This window comes from Molothrus ater, chromosome 3 (genome assembly GCF_012460135.2).
Source record: "Molothrus ater isolate BHLD 08-10-18 breed brown headed cowbird chromosome 3, BPBGC_Mater_1.1, whole genome shotgun sequence".
Classification (NCBI taxonomy): domain Eukaryota; kingdom Metazoa; phylum Chordata; class Aves; order Passeriformes; family Icteridae; genus Molothrus; species Molothrus ater.
Genome location: NC_050480.2, coordinates 103,643,997 through 103,657,455, shown reverse-complemented (window position 1 = coordinate 103,657,455; position 13,459 = coordinate 103,643,997).

Here is a 13,459-nt window from a genome sequence, read left to right as displayed (position 1 = left end):
TTCTCTCCCTTTCTGTCCCTTTCTCCATCTCTGCCCCTTCCCCTCCCCTGTGACTCTCAAACTCCACTGCTTACATTTCCAACTGTCAGCAAAGAGACTGGCCAGAATGGGTCCAAGTCCACCATGCTGTTTGTTATTTGTTTCCAAATTGCACAAAATATTGTTGGACCTCTCTCTATACTTGCCAAGTTCCCAGTATCCCTCTTCCCTACTTGAAATTGACTCTGAAGGACAAAAGTATGTTTAGAAGTTTCAGAGATTTATGAAAGTAACACTCCCAAACCTGCCATTAATTGGTATGGAAGAGCAAAATGTTGCTCGTTACCTGCTTTGCCTCCTGTTTCCATACTCAATACAGGGTTAACTCCCGTGACCTTGCTTTCTTAACACATATAGGAATATGCAAATTGAAAATAAACACAAAAGCCACCTTCCATAACTAAATGTTCATTCATGTTCCTTCAGGGATAGGTGAGAGAACACACTGCCTTTAATGACTAAGGCAAGTTACAGCCATACAGGGCTGGATATATGCTAACCTTATTCTCCTGCTTTCACTGTTCCACCAGAGGTACATACAGATTCCATTCACTGTATCATGTTTAGAGGAAAAATAAAATACTGAAAAATGAAGGAAAATTACCAGAAAGACCCATTCCATTCCAACTGCACTGAGGAAGATCTATATGACGTATTTCAAAAATCTCTCCTCAAAGACCTCACCATTTTATCCCGTGCATTTCATGCACTACGCAGAGGTTTCCAAAAGAAGCAGCAACTAGGTTTGGATGTGTAATTCAGATTCCAGCTCATCTATATTTTTGACTGCTGAAATAACTTTTTAAAGATCTACAACTATTAGGAATAATTCAAAATATATTGGCATCTCCTATTTCTTGTACTTGGCCGGAGTTCATTCTTCTCCTTTGGGAGATGAATCTTTCAAGCTTCAGTTTTCCATTTCACTGCTCTAGTGGCTTTCTACAACATTTGCAGAGCCGGGACGGTGGATTTGTAGCTTCTGAATGAACTATAATTGCTTGTACCATCTTCAGAATATCAATCTTCAGGACTTCTCCTGTTTACTAGTTTATTCCTAAAATAAACTTTGCTTTTAAGCACCAGATGGCTTTTCCACAGCAAGATGGCTCAGGGTACTACCAATGTTTATTCCACGCTCTCAGAGAAATTTCTAGTGGGATCTGCTTAAAATAGGTGATGGATTCTATCAAATACACGTTTTTAACTTCCTCCTGTTTAACACTTTACTGTAATATGGCATTTAAATATTATCAAATGCCAGATACAGATAATATTTATTAAATAAAATTAAAGTATGCCCTTACCTATGGGTAAAATGAATGAAATACATGCTCAATTTAGAATAAATGAGAAAAAGTCATGTGTAACCACTGGGCAAATTATTTTTATAAGAGGAAAAGAAAACACAATAAAAGCTAGTGAGCATTTATATTAGATCCTAGAAGTGTTTCTGAGGGAAAAAATAGCAGGTTTTAAAACAAGTCATTTATGTGTAGACAAATAAATGGATTTTTTAGGGAGTGCTTTAATGTGAATGATGAATGTTATAAGAAAAAGCAGCTGTTGGCCCCTTCTACTCTGTAAACCAAAGAACCCTACAATCCACTTAGGCACAATTATAGCAGTAATCATCCAGGAAAAATAGGAAAGGCAGTCTTAAAAATAGCCCCAACTATGCCTGAGAAATTAGTGCAAAATATTTTTAAAGCCCTTATATAGTCCTCACATTTACCTGTTTGAGAACTGCATGCTTCCCATTTTAATTTCTGCACTATTAACATGTTTGCCAGCTAAGCTCTGATGCCAATATTGTTATTGTTAAAATGGCAACATGCAGAGCTGTTGGAAGTATTGCAAATAAATATTTATCTGTCAAGCAGTATTCTGAGGTATTTATCTAAGCATATTTCATTTAAGGAGCACATAGAAGAAAATTCTTACTCATCAGCACTCAAATGCCAAGGTACAGGACTATTTTCTTGTTTCTCAGAGCATGCATCTACTTCCAGAATTACACTTAGGAATTATACCTCGTCACAGAAAATTACTAGGATTTCTGTCATCCATAGAACTTCCTAGGAATACCTTTTCCATTCTGATAACCTAAATAAACAGCAGAGTGAGAAAATAATAAATACTCAAAAAGGACCAACAAAAAAAAATGTAACAACTTAATGTCTTATGCAGGTCAGCAGCACCTGAGTAAAGCTTTAAAGTTGCCACAGAGCTTCAGGTGTGAGATCTGAGCAGGACTGGCCCTCCTACCTGGTCTAACTTGTTTCAGCTTTGCAAATGGTCCTTCGGGTTATTTACTTTGGATAAAGGTGCCCTCTTTGCATTGTGACAGACTGAGGGGTAAATGGCAGCTCAATCAGCTTTATATTAGAGCACTCTTCTCTTAACAAGAGAAACAAGACTACAGTCTATAGCCATGCCCAGATTGTAGTGAAAGAGGGATTTACATAACCACCTCATGCTATGTTTTTGTTAGGTGACTTATATCCATGGGTCCTTCCCATCGGGAAGTGAGAAAAGGAGCTGCTACTAGGAGCTTTAAAAACTTACAGCAAATGCAAATGGCTGAATTAGCTCCTGCTTGTAGTCATTTGGGAGAAATGGGAGTCATGAAATTACTCTATAGAAATTACAAATAAAATCTTCAATTCAAAGTCTAAATCAAATCAAAAAAAATAGAGGAGTTGCAGCATTTCACTAATTTCAGCTGCTCCATTTTTGTATAATCATGCTAGTACAGAAGAGAAGAGATATGAATTAATATCTTCAGTATAAGCAATTCCTATTAATTTCTGTGGAAGCTGCATGAATCAAGGGTAATAGACCACCATTAAGATATATGAAACTGAAAAGCTGTTGACTTTCAGAAATCGGTTAAACTAGGCTAGCTGAAAGACAAGTTAATATATTTTTAATTAGATCTCCATTTGCTCAAGATAAAGATTGCAATCTCAGTCTGAAATGTATCTCAAAATATCGAGCCAAACATGTGGCCTGAGAAAAGCTATTTCTTAATGTGCTAAACATCTACACTTGGACTAAGGGGTCTGAGTAAATAAGAAATCCTTGCAAGACTGATCACCTAGATGGTATGATATCTGTGCACTGCGTGCCTATTTAGAGCTATATGCTGTCTAGCAAAAAAATAATAAAAATAATAATAACTATAAATAGTCTAAAATTACCTAGCTAAGCAGAACTGCTTGCTATTGGTTAAGAGAGAAATCCTATGACTGGAAAATAACTTTAAACATTAACTAAATTAACTACACCATTAAATTTTAGTTGTTGCTAATAAGCATTCCAAAGCATGTTATTCACACAAATGCAATTTGATATGTTGTGATTTTAAGCAAGTAGAAAATAAGGAACTATTGGCCCTAGTTCAGCAAAACTGTCAAAAGCCAGTGATGAGTCAAAGGCAACTCTTTCTCACTCTGAAGACTGAAACACCTCCTCTTTGAGACGTGTTAGGAACAGCAGGCTATCTGCAAAAGTCACATTGTCACGGTGAGAAGAAAAACTTGGTGATATGTGATATCCATATATTTTCATCCCCTAAAGAGGCTAGAAAACCCATCTGATCTACCTACAATGCATCTGGAAATGAGATGACAGATCTCCAGTTCCTGTGAGACCACATCCCTGTCTAATGGGGCGAGCCAAGAGAAGGCTGACCACTTTCAGCATGCACAGACAAGCAAACGCTGTTTCCCACAGCGACTCAGGATTGACCTAGGGGGAAAAAAAAAAAAATCTTTTTATACCTTACCTCTTAGAAGAAGATTCTGTGTACAGGTGGGGTGGGCCAGAACCGAACTCCTCACCAGCTAGTTGGACTCCCAAAATTCAATGCCTGTGTAAGATTACACAACTGGCAAAATAAAACTGATGCAGATTCTTGAATTAGCTGGCTGTGAGGCAAGGAAGTAATGATTTATAGTATTCATGCTTCTCATTTTAGCTTGGATTTTTCATGAATTTTAAAACTGTCATTGGCTTCATTTGGCATTTGCTCTTTTCTCACTACATACACTCTACCAGATACATAATTTAGAATTCCGCAACTACAATTTAAGTAGAAAAAAAAGAAAAAAGAGAGATTCATTTTCTTAAAGCCTTCTTAGAGCCTTAAAACAAAGATCTGGGTTTTTTAAAATCTAAATAAAGGAAAAAGGAAGCCTTAAAAAAATTTTAAAAAGGTACTAATCAAGCTATACAAAGGACATAAAGGCTATATATTGCCCCCTGCACTCTGTTCTAAATAGGTGCAGCCAAAATATCTGTAACCAAAATTCTGAGAGGATGAAAGGTAAAACCAGTCAGTCTGCCTTATTGTGTATGGATTTATCACTAAAACTCTCATCTTCTGCTTGAACCTTGGTACGTTGAAGACAGATAAATACTTCACTGTAATAACTCTTCTGCCTCCAAATATGATGCAGAAAGCCAGAAATATGCTGGTACCCAAACTACAGTGAAGATCCCTGGAGCCAGGTATTTTAGATAAGATCATCAGCCTTGAATTTATCTGACTTTCATAACATTACTTTGCAGTACATTTTCAGTTTCTGTTCTCTATTATGGCAGGAATATCAAGCCACAGGGAATGCTGTTGGTGGGATTCAGGGGCAGGAAGTAGAAGATGGTGTAGTGGGTAGTGAAACAGCTAAAAGGTTTGTGACTTGCCTACATTGCAAAAGGTTCTAAGAAATACCTCTTGCATGTGCTAGAAAAGATGTACACATGCCAGGCTTATTGGATTTAAAGGAGAAATATTTTACTCCCTAAAGACTGGGGGTAAAAGACCAAAGTAGTTGAATTGTGTCTGTAGGTTACAAAGGAAGTATATTTTATCAGAAGCAAATATTTCAAAGTCTGACCTTTATGAGGAGAAATACAGGTCTGGCACTGACAATTTGTTACGAGTAGTAGTGGTCCTGATGTGATTATTAGGTGGCACTTTGAAGCCCACCTGGAAAGACTTGGTCCTTCACATTGTCACTCTTTTCTCCAGTAGTGTAGTTCAGCCTGGGATACACATAAATATGATCGATCACATTTCTGAGTAACAGAACTCTCATTATTATCACTGACTTATAGCACCAGCTACGCCGAATTTGCATCTCCAAAGAATATTTGGGATACCATGTGGTGAGCCTTGGGCAGAATGATCAAAAGCTGGAGGTATTTTTCACACAATTTCTACATCCTTGCGATGGATTTTTCTGGCATTTTCATGTGAGATTTGGAGACATTTTTCTGACTAGACGACAGGACCACGTATTTAAGGATTCTGCCCAAAAGTGACAGTTGGCAATCTAGTTGTAACAAACATCCCACTGGTTTGGGCAAGAAATTAGACACTTTTCCAGTAGTAATGTTAGTTTGAGAGAAATTGAGGTAAACCAATGAGAAGGAATAAAGATGGAAATAGTAAAGATTGCTCTTCAGATGACCTTTTCTAAATAGTAGATAAGATTTCTCCCATTAAATTAATGTATTTCCTTAAATATTAAGCTTTCAAACTGAGCAATAATCAGTTCTCTTCCTCTGAAGCAGACAAACACAGTTATTAAAAATACATCAACTCTTTGGGGGAAATAGAAAGCACCAGCTTCCTCTTTCTACACCACTGGAGCCTCTTAACTGTCATGTGCTACACAAACCAGAAGTGTAGAACAGAGTCTGAGCACGGAATCCAGCGACCCCAGAAGGCAAGGTCCGTATTAAGAAATTTGCACTGCAGTTCTCTACCCACGCTGAATCTACTTATTTGCTCTGACTAAATAGAAAATATTTTTTTAAATGGTACTTTTTGCACAAAAACACACTTTCAGACATGTTACAATGTTTTATGCTTGATTCTGAGTAATATGATTAAACATCTAGTACAATAATTAGATTAGATTCACTTAACAGCCCCACTTAAATTCAAATTCATTCCTCTGTCCAGAAAATACAAAATATGATGTACCAAGTTGTATGTAAAATTTCCTGATTATTAATCCCTTTAGCATCTATATGGGAGAATGGTTACTCTGAGATCAAGATAAAAGTCCAAAAAGCTGTTCACTTTTGCTGCCACTATAAAAGTATCTTTTTGGCTACAGAGCCTCAGACAGCCACTGGGGCCAAGCCAGGATTCCTGTAGTGAAACAATCGACTTGGCATCATGTTGACACATATAAACAACAGTCTGTCAACAGGCCTCACATTAGTGACAGAACATTTTTGGCAAAACAGTAGCATCCTTCTGGGCACTATGGCAATAACAGCCAGTAGCATCCATTCATGCCTTCACTCTACAGCACAATATTAATTAAAATATTATAACAGTGACACTTATCCAAGAAGCTACAAACCCGCAGAAACATCCATGCAGAAGAGGGGAATGTTTATTGAATGAGAACATGCTTCTAGCCGCTTTTTCCTACAGTAATTTTAGACTTACACACTGTATATAACCTCTGTCAGTGCACAATTAGCAGGTAAATTTAACTACTTGCTTGCAAATGGCCTTGTGAAGTGTATATACACACACATGCCATCAACTTATGTAAATCAACTTCTCTCCAGCCTGAACTAAAAAGCACAAAACAAATAGCAATGTTTGTGAAAATAAGCAGTGCTGTAGGCTTCTCCTCCCCTTTTTTTAAATGAAGACCCAAATTAAGAGAATCACCACTTTTCATGTTTTTATATTTTGCCTTTCTTATGTCTTCTCTAAAACATTATATATATATATATATATATATATATATATATATGGGAGATTTTATGTGTGCTGAATATCTGTCAATGAGTTAAAAAAGGTGTAAAAAATATTTCATCTTGCTAATATCTTTAACATAACTGCTCTGCTTTTTAACTTTTAAAAAGTCCTTTAAATATGTGTAATGCTTATTAATAATCCTTTAGAGTCAATGGATCAAAATTAGAGGTAATGTATAGAAGGGAACTTGGAAGGATTGAGAAACATCAATTACCAGCTGGCAACTGGTGGAAGCTTAAATAGTAAGAAAATACAACATGCAAAGGAAAGTGGATGGCATCCAAGGACCCCAGAAGAAGCATGACATCAGTTTTGGAAGCTGTATATGCAAATTAGTAGAGTAGTTTGTCTGGACTAATTATCCTTACTGAGATACCCCACGCCGTGTTGCAAAGGAATTCCCTGAACTCTCATGCCAACTCTCACAATGCACATGGCATTCACAGGTCCAACACAGGAACCTAAAGAAACAGAGCTGGGGAAAAAGTGAGGAGAGACCTTTAGAGGTCATATAATTCCCTGACACAGTATTTTATTACTAAACCATCTTAGACAGATATTTGTCCTTGCCTAAGTATTCAGTAGTGCAGATTCTGTAACATTTTTGTACATTTTAGTTCTGTTTCCCTGAAAACCTTTTGAGCAATATCTCATCTCTTACCTTAGTCCATGGAACAGTGGTCTTGACTTTCTCATTATTAAGTATCTGAAGGGCACTGTGGCCTTCTTCAGGCTAAATCAAACCAGTTATTTTAATCTCATTGGATTCACAACAACGGGTATGTGAATGTAAGGACACCTCTTGCCAACAGCAGCCAGAGAGTTGAAGTGTCTCTGACATGTTATCCCTCTCCTATTAAAAGGCTGGATGGTAATCTAAGCTTTGCCATTGATTTAAACACATAAATCTTCTTCTCATGGAGGGGGAAAGAGTTAATTTTCTCTTTTAAAAAAGAGCTCATGATAAACTTACAGTTTGAGCATACACTTCAGTGTGTCCCAAATGTCAGACTACAGGTTAGCCTGGCAAGGGATGCTTCACACAGGAACATTCATTTTAAAAATCCATCATCTGATGGTGGAGCTTCAGTTTGGAGATTTCTTTTCAAATTGCATAATCTGATTTTTTTAAAATAAAATGAAGAATCTACGAAAAATAGGCATTCACTTTGAGGTCAGCTCCCTCACCACCAAGCCTCATGTACTTTCCCTGTCCCTGCACCCAGAGCTTCCTGTTTCTAAAGAGGTAGAAGAGGGTGCAACAGCCAAACTGGTCTCAGCTGGGTACTTGAATGCTCTTCTCAGAGGACCATGTTGTTAGAGGGTTTCAATCTGTCTGTTCAGAGGAACCCAGGCTCAGCCTCTTCCATTTTTAGGTGCAAATCTTCTAAATATGGGAACTATTATGTTGGTTACTTTTCTGCATCTGTGTCTTCCAGACTGAGAAAATGTTTAACAATAACAAGAGGAGCAAAGCCAAACACATCTCTGAGACTTGCAATTAAGGGTGATAAAATTAACTGGTTTTGGCCAAATTCTTCCTCTCCTCCATGTGCACATTCTTACTGAATTCATTATATGCCTGCCAGGAGTGCATGACAAGATCTAAAATAAAACTTCATAAAAGTGCTTTTGTCTATGGGAGACATAAGTTACCTACAGAAAAGCACAGACCCTCACCACAGCACCTGGGACAGTTCAAATGACAGGTTAGGCTCCTTTTCTTAGCCAGCATGCTGTATCATAACACACTTCCTTGTGCTGAAATCAAAGCTAAGGAAAGAGTTATTAATTAATGAGGGATTGTAAGCCTTGCCTATGTAGCCCCTTTTATCTTTCTAGAATTTAAACCAAAGAATGAATATTTAGGCAAAACTAGAAAAACCATTAATGTACAAGGAATAATTACATCATTAGCAAATTTAAACAATTAGGATGATACTAATTGAGATCTACTTTTTTTTTGTCCTTCAGGAAATCTCAGCATTTCTGGAATTCTTATTTCAAACATCAGTTTTGAAAGTCCAATATTTTGATTTCATGATATCAAAATCAAATATGTATTTTGTTTTTTCTTGGATCAAAATGTTTTTTTTTGCATTGTTAGATTAGAATACTTCATTTTGATAGATCTAACCAGTCTAAAAATCTTTGCTTTGAGTTAATTCACAGTTGAATAGACTTTTCTAGCTGATATATCTTGCTTGTATCTTATAGCTGTTGCTGAGACCTGATTTTCCATACTGGGTATGCAGAATACACGTTGCTTCAACAATTTAAATTACATGGTGTCCCAAAACTTGCTTAGCTCAAAAAAACCCCAACCAAGCAAAAAACCCAACGTATTTTCCATGAAAGTGATGAGTGATATAATCAGCTGGAAATCTTTACTCATTAAAGTAACAGTGGTCTGGCCTATAGTTATTATATCACAGTGAAATACTATGGAAAAATACTATGGAAAAAATACTATGGAAAACAGTGAAATACTATGAAAAAATGATGGGAAGGGAAGAACTAAGTAGCAAAATATACTAAGATTTTTCCAACATGCATATCTAAAAGAAAGATATCTAGACCTCTCTCAAATTCAGCTGCCAGGCTTTCATAGGTAGGGTTCTCAAAGTCTGCAAAGTTACTATCAAAATAAAAGAAAGAAAAATATTAGCTGAAGTATAGACAGGTATTTTCTGGGCATGCAACTTTTACAGATAGAATGCTGTTTATATTTTTTTTTTTAATACAATTCCCTCTAAAAACTAAAAGAATACAAACATGCTTTTTTGTTATAGGGTTTCAAGTTTACTCTCCTGCTTCTGGGTCTCAAAGGAAAACGTCACAAGAAAGGAATTAAAATGACTCTTCAGGGGCTCAGAAAACATGAAATAAAAAGGCTTCAAATGATGAAATGCGTAGAGTGATTTGTGGTGGTTTGTGAAAGTTTTATTGAACGTTAACTAGCAGAGTGAAACTGTAGCACTCAGTCTCCATTCGCCCCCTCCCAGCCTTTTCTCTCCCCTGTTGTTCAAATGTCATAAGCTTTTTACATTTCATCTGAGTTTCTTCTGACATTGAACAGAAGTGAGAAGGCTGAGAGAAAAACTTCTTAAACTATCATTTTCCTCTTGTCTCACTGTCCTTATGTTATACATGGATGGTTCCTATCCATTATGTATTTAGATAGAAATACAGCTCTGAGTCCTGGATCTTGAAATTGCTTGATGCAGGGCACTGTTGGGAATGCCCAATTGTCCTCCTTTGTCTTTAACTATTTAGATACTCAACACTCATTGGTTTTACCTGGGACTGTGCAGGCCTACATCCGAACCAAAATTAGCCAGTGACAATAATTTGAATGTGATTACTTTTTCAATATACTAAATGATAACATAAAAACAATGGCAATTTCATGAACAATCCCAAGTTCCTTTGGTTAGCGTTCCTAAAATGAATTGTAGATACGGTTCAGTTGACTAACAAACACTTGTTTACAACATAGCCTGAGAAAAGCTACAGTTGGTATTCCAGTTAGAACAATTTATTTATCAGGACTCAGATTTTCAAACACAAATGTTCAGAGATTCAGAGACAAATTTTCATAGCAGCAGGCATAACAATGTTGTATACATATAACTTTGGGACATATTATGCACATGATCCAGCATATTTCTTGCTTGTTCTGTGATATCCAAAAGGACACCACCTACAGCTCTCATAAAATTAGTTTCAAATGTCTTAAAAACCTGTTAGCTAGTACCTTTCATCCAAAACAAGCGACCTTCCAACTTTTGCGTACAGCTTTTAAAAAGTTCTGGCAGCTCTTTTGTGTAACCTTTAGTTTTAGGCTTTAGTGGGTGTATGTAAAATCTAAAATACAAAGAGTAAAGCTTGTCATATACCATGTCCTGACAAACAAACAATATTGCATAAACATAATTTAAATACCCACGCATAATAGCTTAGGAAAACATTTCTAAAGTTTTTACTGGGAGCTACCGTCTTTAAAAATTAGTAGTGAGCTTTATTCTTAGAGCACAATTAAAGACAAGTGTCCTGCCAATAAGCTGTGTCACTGTTCTTGTGTTTGTCACATTCTGATCATCTTTAAAGAGATCAGTAAATCAGCCCTATGTGTACTAATTCACTAAAATTACTTCTCAACATTTTCACCTGTCTTGACCTTTTTTCTCCTGTGCATCATTGAGGTTTCCAGAAATAAGTTTCAAATATGTACTAAGAAGTACTTACTACAACATATGTAAAATGAGTGACTCCTGCATGGCTTTGATAGGAACTTGAATCAGGAAAGGTACCTAGTAAAGTCATATTTGACTTCCAAAACCTCTCATTTTAGATAGCTATAAATGGAAGATATTATGCCCTGTGGTGATGACTCTGAAATATGCTCAGGTGCTCTTTACTAAGTTTCATCATTTATAATTATCTATTAGACAAATCTTTCCCATATAAAATTACTAAATTAATAACCACTTAAGAAAAATTTGGTCTGCCAATTTTTTGCTGCCCATTGTACAGCAAATGCTAAATTGTCTCAGACAGTGAAAATTGTCAGAATCTAAGGGTGAGCACTTCATGGAATGCACACTACAAAACTGGAGTCCTCAGCCAATTGGGTGAAGTACTTCCATTGCTTTCAAGGGAAACAGAAAAATGCCCCTCCCATCCTATTCCAGTTGTTTTTAAAAAACCAGTTCAGGTGTTTTGTTTGTTTGTTTGTTTTTTGTTTCAGAGATTTCAAAAGATATTGCAATATATTTTTGTTAATTTAGAAGTGCTGCCACATCTCCTGGTAGATGCATTTCATACCAAACACCACACTGACATTTACAAGTAGAAAAAAAGGTAGGTGTGCTTTCAGTCATAAAACTGGCAGCCATGAACTTTTTCATTTTTTTAAAATCCGGAAAACAAAATGTTTGATTAAAAAAAATTAACATATTATTCATAGCAGATACTATTGAAAAGCATGCTATCCAATTTTTTTTTTTTAATAAAAATCAATAAGGCAGGTCTAAATGCATATCATGTTTACATGTTTGTAAAAACCAACACTTTAGAATGGTTTCTATTTCTGATGGAAGTTTACATGTCATGGACACAGATTCACTAAGGGTTTTTTAATTCAAAATATATTGTATCTCCCCATAGAATTGGGGGAGATACAATTGGGCATATATATTGTATATTTTTTAATTCAAAATATATTGTATCTCCCCATAGAATTGGGCACTCCCAACAGTGCCCTGCATCAAGCAATTTCAAGATCCGGGACTCAGAGCTGTATTTCTATCTAAATACATAATGGATAGGAACCATCCATGTATAACATAAGGACAGTTGTAGATTTTAATGAAATAAAGTACTTATTAGATTTATATTTATTACCAGTGGAAGTATTCTTTTAAGGTTCCACAGGAAACACTGAATTCTTTATGGTTCTCCACACTATTGTCCCTGACTTTGCTCAATGTCAATTTTAATTTTGATGTAAAATTTATATTGAAAGATAAGAAAAATTTTGATTCTATTTGAAAACAGTAGTGTCCAAAAATCTCCTTATTTTGAAGGAACTGTAGGGAAAAGTGCAATTGTTTGCTTTTAATGTTCATATGACACACACAGCATGCTAAATGCATAAACACAATACATGCCATTAAACATTAGCTGTTACTTCATCAACAGCTTCTTCTAAATGAGGATGGGAAGGGACACAAACAGTTGCTTAGGCTGAGGTTTTTAGAAACACCCAAGGCATCAAGGCAGTAAATTCCCATTTAAATTCAGCGGAAGTTGGGACTCTGACTCCCCTGAGCTCTATTAAAAATCTCCCCTCCCCCTTGATTCACAAATGTGTTTGCTCCATTAGTTTGATTTTGATTAATTAACAGTGCTTTTAGGCTTTCCCTGCATGAATTTATCAAATGCAACCAAACTGAAATACATCAGTTATTTCCTCTTTTAAGCATAAAGGAACTCGGCGTTATTTCAAAGTGTTTGTAAATGATGGCTTAATAGCTCCTAATGCATCATGGCCCAGTTTTTACAAGTTGATTATGAAATGCCCATGCAGTTTAGAAAATCAAATGGCAGCCCTTACAACCATGGCTCATGTTAATTGAATAGGTAAATTACACTCTTTATAGCAGGGTAATACATATGACAGTAAAATCCTAACAATTTGCCTCTCCATGGCTGGGACCAATTTAACAACCAGATCTGTGGCTAGGTGCAAGAATAGGCAATAACACTGTGCTGAGGAATGCTCTCTGGCACAACACAACTTCAGTCTATCAGCACAGACTGTCTCCAATGGACAGCTCTTCCTTCTCAAAGCACATCTAAGAGATCAGTAAGAAAAAAGAATATGTGTGTACTACCCTTCAGTAACAGTGAATATCTGATAACACAAAAACACATTGAAACCAAGAGATGGAAAAATGGAAGGCTGAAATTTTACTAACAAATACTTACATAGGAATTAACCAAAATCCACCCTGATCCTCAGCTGGCCCCAAAACAAACTATAGGGGCTGACAAAGATGAATTCCCATTACACTTCATTATTTAATGCAGTTCTCAGGGTTATACTACGTCCTAATAGTACAA